General features: G+C 43.6%; 1 long non-coding RNA gene across 1 annotated transcript; it reads left to right on the forward strand.

The window, feature by feature from the left end:
• The first annotated feature begins 7,979 nt into the window (after positions 1-7,979).
• Positions 7,980-13,869, forward strand: LOC141917791 (uncharacterized). The gene is made up of 2 exons (XR_012621458.1): positions 7,980-8,700; positions 13,674-13,869. It is a non-coding gene; the product is annotated as an uncharacterized LOC141917791 (long non-coding RNA).
• Positions 13,870-18,016: the final 4,147 nt, after the last annotated feature.

The raw sequence follows: 18,016 nt of genomic DNA on the forward strand, positions 1-18,016 counted from the left end.
TTTTGGGGGGTGGTGCATGCAGGTGAGATGTCACTGAGCAAAAAAAGGCTCCTTACCCAAGAAGAGATTTTAACATAGCAGACAGCTAAATGCATGTTATCTTGCTTGATGGTTCAAAAAGCCCTTCTTGTTCAGTAGCCTTCTTGGCTACTGACATAAAAGACAATAAAAAATGTTTCTCTAAATACATCAGCAACAAAAGGAGGGCTAAGGAGAATCTCCATCCTTTATTGGATGAAGGGGGAAACAGTCACAAAGGATGAGGAAAACGCTGAGGTACTTAATGCCCTTCTTTGCCTCAGTCTTTAATAGTAAGACCAGATGTTCTCGGGGCACCCAGCCCCCTGAGCTGGAAGACAGGGATGGGGAGCAGAATGAAGCCCCCATAATCCAAGGGAAAATGGTTAGTGACCTGCTACACCACTCAGACACACACAAGTCTATGGGGCCGGATGGGATCCACCCAAGGGTACTAAGGGAGCTGGCAGAAGCGCTCACCAAGCCACTTTCCATCATTTATCAGCAGTCTTGGCTAACCGGGGAGGTCCCAGTTGACTGGAGGTTAGCACATGTGACGCCCATCTACAAGAAGGGACGGAAAGAGGATCCAGGGAACTACAGGCCTGTCAGTCTGACCCCGGTGCCGGGGAAGGTTATGGAGCAGCTCATCCTGAGTGCCATCATGCAGCACGCACAGGACAACCAGGTGATCAGGCCCCGTCAGCATGGGTTTATGAAAGACACGTCCTGCTGGACTAACCTGATCTCCTTCTATGACAAGGAGACCCGCTTAGTGGATGAGGAAAAGGCTGTGGATGTTGTCTACCTGGACTTTAGTAAGGCCTTTGACACTGTTTCCCACAGCATTCTCCTGGAGAAGCTGGCTGCTCATGGCTTGGATGGGCGTACTCTTGGCTGGGTAAAAAAACTGGCTGGATGGCTGGGTCAAAAGAGTTGTGGTGAATGGAGTTAAATCCAGTTGGCAGCCGGTCACAAGTGGTGTTCCCCAGGGGTCAATATTGGGGCTGGTTCTGTTCAATATCTTTATCAGTGATCTGGATGAGGGGATATGAGAGACTGAAATGTCAAATGACTGTCTCAAAACTAGCTTGTGTCTGTGCAAACCTCAAGGACAAGCTGCTGCAGCCTTTGGATTAGTCTAAGGAATGTCACCCAAGGAAGCAGGAGTGTATTGAAGGATGCACCCCCCACTGGCTTGCAGTTGCATTTTCAAACTCCTTAGACAAGCCTCAAAGGGGCAGACATGGACTGAGTAGAAACCAAATGTTTATCACTGGCTCCATCGTGTAGCCATTTGTGGCTCTATTGTGTACGCCAGACACCATGCATGCATTGCTAATGAACTGATAAGAGGTGAGCATTTCTGCCCCAGAAGCCGGATGCAGCAAAAACCTGTGGGACTAGAGGAAAAAAAAACTGAAGTGGGTAGTAGATATTCTAATCGGCAAATACGATGAACTTAAAAAGGCAACAGAAAACTGCTCCGTGTGCACCCACCACCGAAGAACTGAAGACTGAGGACCAACGGGACGCTGCTGGATCCATGGTGGTGACTATTCTTGCGACTCTATTCTGCATGCTTGCTTGATTTCTGTCTTTTCCTTCCATTCTGTCCTATCGCTACCCCTCTTCACTTTTTAATAATAAAAACCTGCTTTGGCTGTACGGCATTTGACCTCGGTTGTGTCTTAATCTCGCTCTTGGGATCATATCGAAACCTCCCCTGACATTGGATTGGGACAGGGGATCAAGTGCCCCCTCAGTAAATTTGCAGATGACACCAAGTTGGGTGGGAGTGTTGATCTGCTTGAGGGTAGGAAGGCTCTACCGAGGGACCTGGACAGGCTGGATAAATGGGCCAAGGCCAGTTGCATGAGGTTCAACAAGGCTCAGTGCTGGGTCCTGCACTTGGGTCACAACACCCCTATGCAACTCTACAGGCTTGGGGAAGGGTGGCTGGAAAGCTGCCTGGTGGAAAAGGACCTGGGGGTGTTAGTGGACAGCTGCCTGAATATGAGCTGGCAGTGTGCCCAGGTGGCCAAGAAGGCCAATAGCATCCTGGCTTGTATGAGAAACAGTGTGGCCAGCAGGACTAGGGAAGTGATTGTCCCCCTGTACTCAGCACTGGTGAGGCTGCACTTCGAATACTGTGTTCACTTTTGGTCCCCTCACTACAAGAAAGACATTGAGGTGCTGGAGTGTGTCCAAAGAAGGGCAACGAAGCTGGTGAAGGGCCTAGAGAACAATTCCTATGAGGAGTGGCTGAGGGAGCTGAGGTTGTTTAGCCTGGAGAAAAGGAGGCTGAGGGGAGACCTTATTGCTCTCTACAACTACTGAAAAGGAGGTTGTAGAGAGGTGAGTGTCAGTCTCTTTTCCCAAGTAACAAGTGATAGGACAAGAGGAAATGGCCTCAAGTTGCGCCAGGGGAGGTTTAGATTGGATATTAAGAAAAATTTCTTCACTGAAAGGGTTGTCAAGCATTGGAACAGGCTGCCCGGGGAAGTGGTTGAGTCACCATCCCTGGAGGTTATTTAAAAGATGTGTAGACATGGCACTTCGGGACATGGTGTAGTAGTGGACTTGGCAGTGTTAGGTTTACAGTTGTACTCGATGATCTTAAAGGTCTTTTCCAACCAAATGATTCTATGATTCTATGATCAACCTCTTCCACAAACAATCTTCTCTTGTCTAGAAAGAAGGAAATTTCTTCTTTTACTGACAGAAAACATCTTGGACCCAGAAACTTATGTAAGGGAAAGAATGTTGTTTTTGCATAATAAGCCTGATGGGAAGGGCAGGAGCGATTCACCAAAGCAATCAACAAGAGCAATTCACAACCATTGAAATCCCTGGCCTAGGGCTAGAAGACAAGTGATCTTTTTGTCAACTGTGATGACCCAGTACTTGGAACTGGCTTTAGATGGATGCAGATACCGAAAGACTTGGGGAACCTGAATTTCGAACTTTTCCATCTTAGTAGGCTTGCGTGATGAGCTCATGCATATTAACTTCTCCGCCCTGGAGAAAGCCAAGGTTCATTTCCATGAACATGCGACGTATGAACACATACATGAAGGGGCGTATCGGTAGGCGGTTCGGGAAGTCTGTACACCCTGTAGTACTCAGCCAATGAGGAATCAGGGGAGGGAACTCGCGGTTGGGAGAAAGGGATATAAACCATTGCATGATGGCTGGTAGGCGCGTCCACCTGATGGGGGCGCCTGATCTTGCAAGAACGTAATAAAGAGTGCTTCACACCCGCTGATAATTGGCAACTGAGCGTTTCTCACAATTTGGGGGCTCGTCTGGGATCGAAGTCGTCACCTGGGAGTCTCCGCCATTGAGGGCGAGGAGGCGCGCCCTGTTGATTTCAACAGTCTCGTGAATCATCGACAGTGACTCCACGAGGACCGACTGAGATCCTGAGACTGATAATATAGACGGGCCTTGTGAACCACTGGGGGCAAAAGGATAAAAAAAAAGAGGAACCCCGGAAAGCGCTGTTAGACCAGGCAAACTCTGTGCACGGACCAAGGTAAGAAAATTGGACTGTTAAGTACTGCCTTGGTGGTCTGGGAGATTCTGGTGGGTGGGAGCGAGTGAGCCGTACGTCAGTACGGGCTGAGGGCGGAGTCCGCAGTGGCGGCTCTGCTGTGCCGCGAGGAAAACGACCAGAAGTCTCGGGGAAAAAAAATGGGGAACAAAAAGACTAAGCTTAGCGGGAATTCAGGGAAGGTCCCTGAAAACATTCCCCCGGACAGTCCGTTGGGGAGAATGTTGATATGATGGAGGAACGTTCCAAATACAAAGGGGAAGGACAAAAAGAAAATGACACATTATTGTGTTTTTCTGTGGACAAAGGAGCCCATTTTGGGACGTAAGGCTTTTTGGCCAAAATATGGGTCAACTGAGAACTGGTTATGTCAAGACTTAAACTTCTATGTGAGTTCAAAGACCCCTTTTTCACAAGAGGAGTCTGACTACACCTCCTGTTGGGTCCAACAAAGGACTGAGCACCTTTTTACCTTAAAGGTGGAACAGGAGGAATGGGAAGAAACTGGGGATGAAAAGCCTCCAGAAGCTATCGTTGTGGGAGACTGGGGCATTTTGAGAGAGAATGCCCAGAGTTAAAGTAATGCCAATCATGAACTTTGAAGACATAGAATAGAGGAGTCAGGGGTTCTTTAGCTATAGATCCCACCAAGAGCCCTTGATAAATTGGAGGATGTGACCCCAGGAGTGATACCGGGGCAAGCAAGACTTCTTTAAATTATATTCCCTTGGGGTTGGAGCTATCAGACCAATGGGCGTCGGTGGCCAGCATAAAAGGGGAAGAGTTTACGGCTTCTGTATTAAAAAAAAAAAAAACAAAAACAGGACAGTTGTGGGACAACTGTTATATGTCCCAAAGGCAGGCAGTAATCTGCTGGGCCAGGACTTGGTGATACGACTAGGATTACAAATCCACACTTATAAGGAATGTGTATGACTATTACTATGAATACTCTGACAGAGAAAGATGAAGTAGACATAAACCCCATCGTGTGGGTCAAAGAGGGTAATAGGGGAGGACTAAAAATCCCCCCCCTTAAAAATTACCTTATTGGATGGACATGACGTAGTACGACAGAAACAATATCCGATTTCAGCAGAGGGGCGGAAAGGTCTTCAACCAATAATTGAGGGGTTGCTTAAGGATGGACTGATGGAACCCTGTATGTCCCCTTTCAACACCCCCATTTTGCCAGTTCGAAAAATGGATGGTTCTTATCAATTAGTACAAGACTTAAGAAAAGTAAATGAAATAGTCAAAAAGAGATATCCTGCGGTACCAAACCTGTATACTCTGATGAGTAAAATACCACATGGACACAGATGGTTCAGTGTTATAGACTTAAAGGATGCTTTTTGGGCTTGCCCATTGGATCTGGAAAGTAGGGATTTACTTGCCTTTGAATGGGAAGACCCCCAGACAGGGCGCAAACAACAGTTGAGGTGGAGTGTTCTACCTCAAGGATTTACAGAATCCCCTAATTTATTTGGGCAGATATTAGAACAAACTCTGGAACAATTTAAGCCACCTGAAGGGGTCATGTTACTACAGTATGTGGATGACATTTTACTCTCAGGGGAGGAGCGGTCTGAGGTGAAAGTAGCCACTGATGGACTCCTTAATTTTCTGGGAAAACAAGGGTTAAGGGTCTCAAAGGCCAAATCCAATATATAGAAAATGAGGTTAAGTATTTGGGCCATTTAATTACAGAAGGGAGACGAAAAATAAATCCCGAAGGGATTCAAGGGATAATTACCCCTCCCTGGAACTAAGAAAGAATTAAGAAAGTTTTTGGGATTGACTGGGTATTGTCGCCTATGGATTGAGGCCTATGCACAGAAAACAAAGGGGTTGTATCTTAAACTCCTGGATGAGGAACCAAAACCTAGCGCTCCTTCCCCTCCACCAGCAGCCGAACCCGTAATCGAGAAAAGCAGAAACAATTAGAAAATAGTGGGGCAGAGGTTTGGGAAGGCGTTGGCGGCGGCGGGCGGCCCCTAGGACCGCGGCACGACCCCACGCCAGGACGCGGCCCCCCCGCAGTGCCGCAGGGAGGGGGCCTGGCCGCGGCTGCACCCCCGCGGGGGCTGCGCCGAGCGCTGCGGTCTGAGCGCGCTGCTGGAGGAGCCCGGCCGGGGAATAAAGCGGCCAGCGAGAAAAGGAGAAAAAAAAAAAAAAAATTGTTACAAATGTATTCGGGAGTAGACCCTGCATGCATCCCGGTGGGGGAGGCTTTATTAAAAACTTAATTCGTGACCAAATTATGGGGAGATATTAGAAAGAAGTTAGAAAAATTCGATGATTGGCAAGAGCGGGGTCTACAGGAATTGTTAAGAGAAGCGCAGGAGGTGCGTGTTAGAAGAGATGAAAATAGGTTTCAGAAACTAAAAGAAACACTGGCTGAGCCTCCAGTGTTAAGTTTGTCGGATGTTAAAAAGCCTTTTCAATTATTTATAACTACCTCAGATCAAACTGCTTATGGGGTTCTGCCCCAAGATTGGGCTGAAAGTAAGAGACCAATTGGATATTTTTCAAAATTATTAGATCCCTTAAGCAGGGGCTGGCCAACATACTTACAGTCTTTAGTGGCAGCAGCCTTACTGATTGAAGAGGCACAAAAGGTGACTTTTGGAGCGATTATCACAGTGTTTCCCCCTCATGATGTGCGTGGGGTACTGCAGCAAAAGGCTGAGAAATGGCTCACTGATAGTCGGCTATTGAAATATGAGACTATCTTAATGAGAGCACCAGAATTAGAACTGAGAGTAACCGGTGCTTAAAACCCTGCTCAATTTTTATATGGAGATCCTAGGGGTGAATTAAGTCACAACTGCATTGAAGTAATAGAATTACAAACAAAGATAAGACCTGATCTAGAACAAACTGAATTGAATTCAAAGGTTGTTTATATGTAATGAAACAAGAAGTAGATTATGGAAAAAAGATATATAACCCTCAGGCGTTAACCGAGATTCAAAAATTGGGGACCACTGTGGTGAATGGGAAGTGGATCCTTCTAGACAATAGGGATACAAGGAGAATTGCAGAGGACTCTGCAAACCAGACCAGAATTGAAACAAAGCTTTTGGGTGATAGGTACAGTGTAAAAGAGATTAATGAAAACCAGTTAAGTATTCGAGCCACAAACAATAAGAAGGATCTTGATAGCTGTTCAGTGCATACCATTAATGGCACATCATGGATAAAAAGCAGGCACTCTGATCTTCTACCTGGTGACACATAAAGTAATGATCAAAACTTGGAAGGAGGAAAGCTTATCTCCTAGATGGGAAGGACCATTCCTGGTATTATTGACTACGGAGACAGCTGTAAGAACTGCTGAAAGAGGATGGACTCATATTTCCAGGGTAAAAGGACCAGTTACAGGTGAACCCAATTAGAAGATCGAGTCAGCACCTGGAGATCTGAAGCTTCGAATACGATGGAGCTAAAATAAGACTGGACTTATTAAAACAGACCGAGTGACACCAATAGTAGTGAGGTCCTGAATTGTCTACATGAACCCAGTGTGTATGTCCATATGTTAAACAGTTGTAATATCTATGATTTTTGGTTTTAGACTGTTTTGCATAAAAACATAAATCAGTTGAACAAAGGAATTAGGAAAAAAAAAAAAGTAAAAGGGAGTGAGGGAAAAGCTGAGGATAAGTCCAAGTGAGGGCAAGGCCTCCATTTTTGCTGTTAAGAAGACACGAACCCGACCATTGGCAGCAACCCAATGGGTCCAGGGGTAAACAGAAAAATGTGCCATACCGGACCTCACTATGGTAGCTGGCTTTTTCTCCTCACTGTGTATGTTAGCCTCATAATGGCTAAAAAGGGTCAAAATGCTACCAACTCATATGACCCCTTTGAAAATAATGAGTTTGTTTTATTAACAAAGACTATAAGTAAAACCTTCAATTTCAGTCACTGCTGGGTTTGTGGGGGACCTTTGGGATTATCAAGCTGGCCGTGGGTCTCTATACCACCTCCCCATCACAGATAGCAAACGTGGAATGGTTGGAATGGCAATCTATGGTCCTGATTACCTGAAACACCGTGGGTAAAACAGCTTTTATTTTATCTGTTGTGTACATTTGCTGCCCTAATGTTTATACCATGTATGATTCCATGTTTTATTAAATTGATTCATTCCGTCATTCAAGGGATACAAATCTCTACAATACCAATGGATTCTGAATTGGCCAGAGGAGAAAAGGTACACCCACTAATGATGGTTAAAATAAAGAAAACGGAACACCCAAATCCCATACAACAAACCCTAGCACGTTTTGAAACCCAAACACAAATCAATTTAATAAAATGCGAGGGATTGTGAAGAATATGGTGGTGATTCGTGTTAAAAATATACTGACTTTAATGTGAGGAGCAGGTATTGTGAGAAACTATGGACTAAGGTATTGTTTATTAAGATTTATGTTAAGCTCAAGGTAAAGTTAGACGACAGAAACCACTCATGCAAACAACCACTGGACGCCGCCTGTGTGAGATAAGATAACTGTAATCGCTCACACAAACTGAACCAGATACTGCTCATGCAAGATAAACACCAGATTTCCAGGAAAGCGACAAGAAACAGGACAAGACAGCCCATATAAGGATATATGAGTGAAAGATCAACTATGAGACAAAGAGGGAAGACTTCTTACTTCAGCCTCAACAAATACCAGGAGGCAGGAAACGACCCCCCTAACAACAACTGAAGCACGCGCGGAGTACCTCCACTACCTCATGAGCACGGAAGTAAAGATGTATAAAAAGGGGACTATTTGAACTACTCAGCACGGCAGTTGGCGGAGCGCAGACTCCCCTGCCGTCCAGCGCTGTCTTTGCTCATATTCTACTTGCTATAATTAATAAAGAGTGAATTATAGTCCATTGTGGTCTCAATTTATAACAATTCCTGGTGCCGTGACTCGGATAAGGAACGGTGGGCTTCTGTCCTCCGGGGAGGCGCCCCGCGGCAATCCGCGGCCCCGCGACTGACAGCCTACCTCAACCTTACCGACGAACCTAAATTCTAGAATAGTGAGCAAAGGAGAAAACCGGTAAAATCCCATAAAAATTCTGTGCACGGGAGTCCGGACGAAGACGCAGGACGCGTAAGTATATTGCGAATTTGCTCGCAGGTTTGCCGTTCGGGCGGGACTGGGTTTCCTGGAATATAACGAATGAGAGGTTCGATATACTGAACCAAGCGAGTGTGGACTCTTAAGTACTGCGTTTCCCATCTCCCGCGAGGGATTGGGCCAGGAACAAGGGGAGTGAGTGAGTGTATGTTTGTGGATATTCCAGAAGATGGGGGCGAAGGGCAGCAAGCCTTCGACTCCCATGGGAAGGGTACACACTGTACCTAAAAATACCCCTTTGGCATATGTCTTAGACAATTGGAAGTATTTCCCTGGAACCCTAGGGAAAGATAAGCAGAAAATGATAGAATACTGTACTAAGATATGGGGAGGGAAGAAGATTTCTAAAAATACCTTTTGGCCAGTCTATGGGTCAGAAGAAGATTGGGTAAGACAGCAATTAAACCTCTGGGTCAATAATAAAAAACCCCTTAACCCGGAGGAGAGTCAGTATGCGGAAGTATGGATAAAAAGACCGGGAGCTAAACTTTACCCACTGAATGAAGTAAAAACTAAACAAAAGAAAAAGCAGGAAGAGTTAGACGAAACCCTTCTAACCCCCCCTCCTTACATTCCTCCTCCTGCTCCCGTAGCCCCTCCCGAGGTCCCCAGAGCTCCCACTCCCCCACCGGAGTCGGAACAAGGGTCTTCCCCTCCTCCTAGACGCATGACTAGAAGTCAAAAAGGGGCAGCTCAGATGTATCCTCTAAGGGAAATGCCCATGGGGGGACCTCAGCCTATGATTGGATATATTTCTGTACCCCTAAACTCGGCTGACCTACGAGATTTTAAAAGAACCGAGATGGGAAACTTGATTGAGGACCCACTTGGAGTGGCAGAAAGATTAGATCAATTTTTGGGACCAAACCTTTATACTTGGGATGAGATGCAATCTATCCTTGGTCAATTATTTACTACCGAGGAAAGAGATATGATTAGACGAGCAGGAATGAGACTGTGGGATGTTCAGCATGCCCAGGGACCCCAAGCAGATATCAAATGGCCACTCCAAAGACCTAACTGGGATAATCAGGATCCGGTGCATAGAACTCATATGCAAGATCTGAGAACTATAGTAATTCAGGGGATTAGAGAAGCAGTACCCCGTGGCCAGAATATCAATAAAGCATTTAATGAAATGCAAAAGAAAGATGAGAGCCCTACTGAGTGGCTGGAACGACTGAGGAAAGTCCTTCAACTGTACTCTGGGGTAAATCCAGACGACCCTTTAGGGCAAGCGCTCCTAAAAACTCAGTTTGTAGCAAAATCATGGGAAGATATCAGAAAAAAGATTGAAAAACTAGAAGACTGGCAAAATAGAGGGTTGGATGAATTATTGAGGGAAGCTCAGAAAGTCTACGTAAGGCGGGAAGAAGAGAGCAGCAAGCGACAAGTAAAAATGATGGTAGCAGCTGTCAGAGAGGATCGCAACGGGCGGACTGGTGAACACAGATCTGCTGGAATAAAACAAGGGAACGCAGTAGTAAAGAAGGAACAGAGATGTTGTTTTTACTGTGGAAAGAAGGGACACATAAAGAAGAATTGCAGAGAAAGGATCAGAGATGAGGAAATATTGAAAGCAGAATAGGAGAGTCAGGGGCTCTATATTTTAGGGGACCGGAGTCATCATGAGCCCTTGATAAAGTTAAAAATAGGTCCCCATAAACAAGAGTTCACCTTTTTAGTAGACACAGGGGCTGAGAAATCGACTATTAGGCAAATACCTGAGGGATGTAAAGCTTCCCCTGAAAAAGTACAAGTAATAGGGGCAAAAGGAGAACCCTTTAAAGTAAGCAAAATCAAAAATGTGATATTCGAAACTGAAAATAAATTTGGAATGGGTGAACTCTTGCTCGTCCCTGAAGCAGAATTTAATCTGTTGGGACGGGATTTAATTGTTGAACTACAATTAGAAATCAAAGTAGAAAATCAAGAGCTAACGGTGTCTGCTTATCCCTTGACCATGGATGATCAAAACCAAATCAACCCCGATGTCTGGTACTCTCCGGATACAATAAGTAAATTAAAAATCCCACCGATTAAAATTCAAATTTCCGAACCCCACATACCTGTAAGGGTAAAGCAATATCCTATATCCTTAGAAGGACGGAGGGGATTAAAACCAGAAATTGATCGATTGTTAACACAAGGAATCTTAGAACCTTGTATGTCACCCTTTAACACTCCTATTTTGCCTGTAAGGAAGCCAAATGGAAAATATCGGCTTGTACATGACTTAAGGGAAATAAACAAAAGAACTATCACCCGGTTCCCTGTAGTAGCAAATCCATACACACTGTTAAGCAAGCTAGGACCCCATAACTCCTGGTATAGTGTGGCTGATTTAAAAGATGCTTTTTGGGCCTGTCCATTGGCAGAAGAATGCCGTGATTATTTTGCCTTTGAATGGGAAGACATAGAGACAGGCCGAAGGCAGCAATTGAGATGGACCGTGCTCCCCCAAGGGTTCACTGAGTCCCCTAATCTGTTTGGACAGGCCCTGGAAGAACTCTTAAAAGAATACCAGGTACAAACGGGAAACGTGCTGTTACAGTATGTAGATGATCTGCTCATAGCAGGGAACAATAAGGAGGATGTAAGAAAAGAAAGCATTCGACTCCTAAACTTTCTTGCACAAAAGGGACTACGGGTATCACAAGAAAAGTTACAATTTGTGGAGGAAAAAGTGAAATATTTGGGACATTATTTGTTTAATGGCAAAAAAATATTGGACCCAGAGCGCATTAAAGGAATTCTAGAATTACCTATGCCTGTCACTAAGAGGCAAATTCGGCAGGCATTAGGGCTATTTGGGTATTGTAGACAATGGATAGAGAACTACAGCTTTAAAGTTAAATTTTTATACGAACAATTGTCTAAAGACAAAATACTCAAGTGGACCCCTCGGGATCAAGAGCAGTTTGCTAATCTCAAAAGGGAGCTAAGTCAAGCACCGGTTTTAAGCCTCCCAGATTTAAAGCGGCCATTCCACTTATTCGTTAACATACATGAAGGAACGGCATTCGGAGTATTAACTCAGGAATGGGCCGGACAAAAGAAGCCGGTGGCATACTTATCGAAGCTGTTGGATCCTGTGAGCAGGGGTTGGCCAAGTTGTTTACAAATCATTGTCGCTGCTGCCTTATTACTTGAGGAAACGAATCGCATTACCTTTAATGGAGAAGTTGTCTTATATGCACCTCATAACATCAGGGGAGTGTTACAACAAAAAGCGGAAAAATGGCTTACAGATAACCGACTATTGAAGTATGAAGGAATACTCATAGAATCCCCTAAACTTTCTTTAAAAACTATTGGAGCAGTTAACCCCGCTGAATTTTTGTACCCAGGAGAAGGTAATGAACTATTACACAATTGTTTTCAAACAATTGAACAACAGACACGCATTAGGCCAGACTTAGAAGAAGAAGAACTACAATGTGGGGAAGTATTATTTATAGATGGGTCATCACGAATAGTGGAAGGTAAACGATTGTCCGGATATGCCATCGTTAAGTTGGAAAAAGGAGAATTTAAGACAATAGAATCAGGCCCCCTGAGTGCCAGCTGGTCAGCTCAAGCCTGTGAGCTGTATGCATTGTGGAAAGCATTAGTGTCACTGAAGGGAAAGGATGGAACTATATATACAGACTCACGCTATGCGTTTGGAGTGGTACATACCTTTGGAAAAATATGGGAGGAAAGAGGATTTATTAACTCACAAGGAAAAGAATTGATACACCCGGAATTAATTCGGCGAGTTCTGGGGGCATTGAAAGTGCCGAATAAAATAGCAGTTGTACATATAAAGGGACACCAGCGAGGTACAAATTATCAAGCCAGGGGAAATAACGCAGCTGATATAGAAGCAAAACGAGTGTCAGGCAATTATAATACGATTTTGACTATACAACCAGTACCTGTTAGTAAAAATTTGAGTTTTGAGTCTGCAGAAAAGGAAAAACTAGAACAAATGGGAGCTAAGGAACGGGATAGTAAGTACATATTACCAGATGGGAGAGAAGTCTTGCCGAAGGGCATAGCACTCGAAATATTTTCAAAAATACACAGTAAAACCCACTGGGGAACCCAGGCGTTAGTTGATCATTTCAATCAACAGTTTGCCTGTATAGGCGTATATAATATAGTAAAGACAGTCACAGCAGCCTGCGAGACCTGTCAAAAGGTTAATCGAAACAACACGAGACAAAAACCTCTTGGAGGACGTTCCCCAGCATACAGACCTTTCTCACACATACAAGTGGATTTTACTGAACTACCCAGAGTAGGGCGTTACAAATATTTATTAGTAATGGTGGATCATTTAACACATTATGTTGAGGCTTTTCCTACCTCCAAGGCAACTGCTAACCAGGTTACTAAGGTATTACTTGAACACATTATACCTAGATATGGAGTACCTGATGTAATCGACTCAGACAGAGGAACACATTTTGTGTCAAAAATTGTTAGAGATCTAGCAGAAAACCTGGGAATTAAGTGGGAATACCATACGCCATGGCATCCACAAAGTTCGGGAAAAGTTGAAAGGATGAATGGAGAAATCAAAACTATTTTGACTAAATTAATGATAGAAACCAAACTATCATGGATCAAGTGCCTACCCATGGCACTATTAATACTCAGAACCAGACCCCGAGCAGATATAGGAATATCAGCGTTTGAGATGGTATATGGAATGTCCTATAGAATTGAAAGTCCACAAACAAATGTTTTAATTCGAGATCATGTAATTAATGAATATGTTTCACAATTAGCAGAGCATCGTAACAAACTTTGGGAACATGGGCTGATTGTGCAACGACCTCCATTGGACTTAAAAATTCACACTTTCAAACCGGGGGACTGGATATTAGTTAAAACATGGAAAGAAGAAACCCTAAAACCCAATTGGGAGGGACCTTATCTTGTTTTGCTTACAACAGAAACAACTGTCCGGACTGCTGAGCGTGGATGGACTCATGCCAGTCGCGTTAAAGGCCCAGTGACAAGACCCCACTGGAAAGTAATCAGTACTCCAGGTGACACCAAGATAACCCTGAAAAGATAAAGTAATGATAAAAACTTTGCTTGATCATTTTGTCGCATTACCTTTTGGTATAAAGTGTGTATTGTTGTTTATATTCGCAATAATTATTTCTCTCTTCGTATATTATATATGGAAGCATACAAAATGTACTAAAGGAAATTGTTAAACTCATGCAACCACACAATATTGAATATAGAAAATATGTTGATATAAACACTCTAGATATACGAATTAAGTATAATAATTTGAACCGCAATTGTTATCCGTTTGCTTGTTCCAAGTGTATGGTATGCCAGGATAAATGGTGGACTCACTGTGAATGTGGATACCCTTCAATAGGGGTTTGCACACAGTGTTGGAAAATCCAAAGAACTCTCACTGAGTGAAAATCAAAGCAATCAGAATCTAAACAAGAAATTATTTAAGAATCCCATGAGTGGTGGGAAATTTTTACCAAAGGAATAAACCCTCAATATTATTGTTACTATTCCAATGAACCAATCCCCTTTGTAACTGAAATCTTGGCTATAAAGTGTAAGAAGGGAAGTACCAACTGTGCCTTGCCTCATCCCATTAGTTAAAGCTGTAAAGTGGGGAGCCTATATAAACAGGCAGAAAGCCCAAAACAGCTGTTCTCCTGAAGAATTCCCTTGCTGCCGAGAAGATGGTACACCCCGTGGCTCGAAGCAACCGAGTCGACGGGCGAGGCAGAGGAGGAACAAACTGTGGAGAAAAGAATCAGAACAATGGGACACAAAAGCAACAATGGCCAAACTTCCCCAGGGATGATAAAAATATACTTAAATTGGCAAAATTGACAGACACCTTTTTTTCTGGTATACCGCTAGTTTTGTTACTGATAATAACCCAAGCAAATGGAAACCCCCATGAACCAATGCTCTGGAAACTATATAACTTACAGGAATCTAGACTAATACAAAATCAGACCTCTCCGGGAAATTGGAATTTTACTGTCCAATTAGTCTCAATGATTCCGGTCGATATCCAGAGAGGCTGGGAGGCGACGGAAGCCAACTCCAAAGCCTTCTATGTGTGTCCAGCTTCCAATCCTGGAAAGAGTTATTGCAACTATCCAGGCCATTTTTATTGCGGTTATTGGGGTTGCGAGACAATAGCCTCAGACTGGCCAACAAAAGGAGACAAATATATAAGTATCACTTGGGGACCTCCAGGTTGCATTCCACCACAACATGGATCTGACGGCTCCGGGGTCTGGGGATCTGTAAGGGGGGTGAAATCATCTCCATCAGAATGCGACAGAATAGAAATTGAAGTTAAACCACCAGAAGATGACACATGGTTAATTGGCCGTACCTGGGGAATTAGATATTGGGAACCTGGAGCAGATAGAGGAAGCTTTTTCAAAATAATAAAAGAAAGGATACCCCACGATCCTTTACCAGTAGGACCAAATCCGGTCCTGAATCCACCCACTTTCTCTAAAAAAAAGGTTGTCCCCGTGAACATTGCAACCCCTTCCCCAGACTCCTTCTTGAAAACAGCTAATGGTACCATGACTGAATTCTCCTTATCCAGGGATTTAAAGTTGTTAGAATCCAAAGACCCTTTATGGAATCTAATGCAAGCCTCTTATCGTACCCTTAATGAAAGCAAACCAAATTTAACTAAAGAATGCTGGTTATGTTATAATATTAGACCACCATATTTTGAGGCAATTGGAAAACCAGGAAGGATTCGATGGTCTAACGGTTCAAACCCACGAGAATGTCCATGGGATGGCCGGAGGAATCATACGCAAGGAATTACTATTCAATTAGTAACGGGTCAAGGAAAATGTATAGGTACAGTGCCCGAAAAGTATCAGCCTTTATGCAACCGAACAGTCACTAATACCAATATAGAGAAACACAAAAATCAAAAGGACAAATGGGCTATCCCGACACCAGGAGCTAAATGGGTTTGTTCAGACATCGGAATAACGCCTTGTCTATCTCTAAATGTGTTTGATCAATCTCAGTTTTGCGTGCAGGTAATTATTGTTCCTCGTCTAATCTATCACACCTCGGAAGAAATATTGCATCACTTTGAGGGAGACCGGAATAGACAAAAACGAGAACCAATTACAGCGGTAACCCTAGCTACACTACTGATAGCGGGTGGAGTTGGAGCAGGCACAGGTATAGCCTCTCTAGTACAAGGTCAGGAATTACAAGGTTTGCAAATGGCTGTAGATGAGGATTTAGCGAAAATAGAACAATCTATCCAAAATTTAGCCACTTCAGTAAAGTCTTTATCAGAAGTAGTACTACAAAATAGAAGAGGATTAGACCTATTATTTTTGAAGGAAGGAGGGTTATGTGTAGCTCTCAATGAAGAATGTTGTTCTTTTGCTGACCATACGGGAGTCGTCCAAGACACCATGTCCGAACTTCGGAAAAGGTTAGACCAACGTAGAAAGGATCGTGAAGCGGGCAGGTCATGGTATGAAAACTGGTTTAATGTTTCACCTTGGCTAACCACTTTGTTGTCGGCTTTAGCAGGACCGCTTATTATGTTGATCCTGGGACTTATATTTGGGCCTTGTATATTACGCTATATTTTTCATTTTATTAAAGAACGGTTTGACACAGCTAAATTGCTTATTTTAACCTCGAGAGTAGAATATGAAAGTGTATCTAATAATGAAGATGAAAATTATTGTGAATGTATTATGCCACGCGAAAATCATTATTGTGAGTGCTATAATAAATGTCAAAATTGTGAAAAAGAAATTGTTTACAAGAATGAAGATGAAAGTAGCACCTAATAAACAATAGGATAAAAAGAAAAAGGGGGGATTGTGAGAAACTATGGACTAAGGTATTGTTTATTAAGATTTATGTTAAGCTCAAGGTAAAGTTAGACGACAGAAACCACTCATGCAAACAACCACTGGACGCCGCCTGTGTGAGATAAGATAACTGTAATCGCTCACACAAACTGAACCAGATACTGCTCATGCAAGATAAACACCAGATTTCCAGGAAAGCGACAAGAAACAGGACAAGACAGCCCATATAAGGATATATGAGTGAAAGATCAACTATGAGACAAAGAGGGAAGACTTCTTACTTCAGCCTCAACAAATACCAGGAGGCAGGAAACGACCCCCCTAACAACAACTGAAGCATGCGCGGAGTACCTCCACTACCTCATGAGCAGGGAAGTAAAGATGTATAAAAAGGGGACTATTTGAACTACTCAGCACGGCAGTTGGCGGAACGCAGACTCCCCTGCCGTCCAGCGCTGTCTTTGCTCATATTCTACTTGCTATAATTAATAAAGAGTGAATTATAGTCCATTGTGGTCTCAATTTATAACAGGTATGCTGCTGGTATTTTGCCATGTACATAAGTTAAAGGAGATTTACTGTGGTTTTGTTTTTAAAATGGTTCGGAGTTCTTTTTCTGTAAACACAGACTCCTATGGACTGCTATTGCGCAATGGAAAAGTACTGGAGGGACCCCTGTCAGAAGCCCCTAGCAACACCAGAAAGCCCAGGAAAGTTCGAGAGACTCTACTGCGCACGTGCGGACTGGGGAAGAACAAGGATGTCAAGATACCACCTTTCTCCACTGTCTCCGTAGGATGCTACATAATCCCTTGCGTCCGAGGATTGGTCCAGCTCTCATTGAAACCGCCTTGTCAAAACAGATGCCTCTAGAACCACCCCCCCTATCTTGGCAAGATGCTGTTACTAGAGGAAGAGGGAGATGAAGATGCAAAAGATGACTTGTCATCAGAGAAAAGATGTAAAATCATGTTGTCAACACTCGAAAAATGTTCATAGAACAATACTCTGAGAATATGCGAAAAGCAACAAGAGTATAAATAAAAACAGGGGGGAATTGTAAGGGAAAGAATGCTGTTTTCGCATAATAAGCCTGATGGGAAGGGCAGGAGCGATTCACCAAAGCAATCAACAAGAGCAATTCACAACCATTGAAATCCCTGGCCTAGGGCTAGAAGACAAGTGGTCTTTTTGTCAACTGTGATGACCCAGTACTTGGAACTGGCTTTAGATGGATGCAGATACCGAAAGACTTGGGGAACCTGAATTTCGAACTTTTCCATCTTAGTAGGCTTGCGTGATGAGCTCATGCATATTAACTTCTCCGCCCTGGAGAAAGCCAAGGTTCATTTCCATGAACATGCGACGTATGAACACATACATGAAGGGGCGTATCGGTAGGCGGTTCGGGAAGTCTGTACACCCTG

Source organism: Strix aluco, chromosome W (genome assembly GCF_031877795.1).
Source record: "Strix aluco isolate bStrAlu1 chromosome W, bStrAlu1.hap1, whole genome shotgun sequence".
Lineage (NCBI taxonomy): Eukaryota > Metazoa > Chordata > Aves > Strigiformes > Strigidae > Strix > Strix aluco.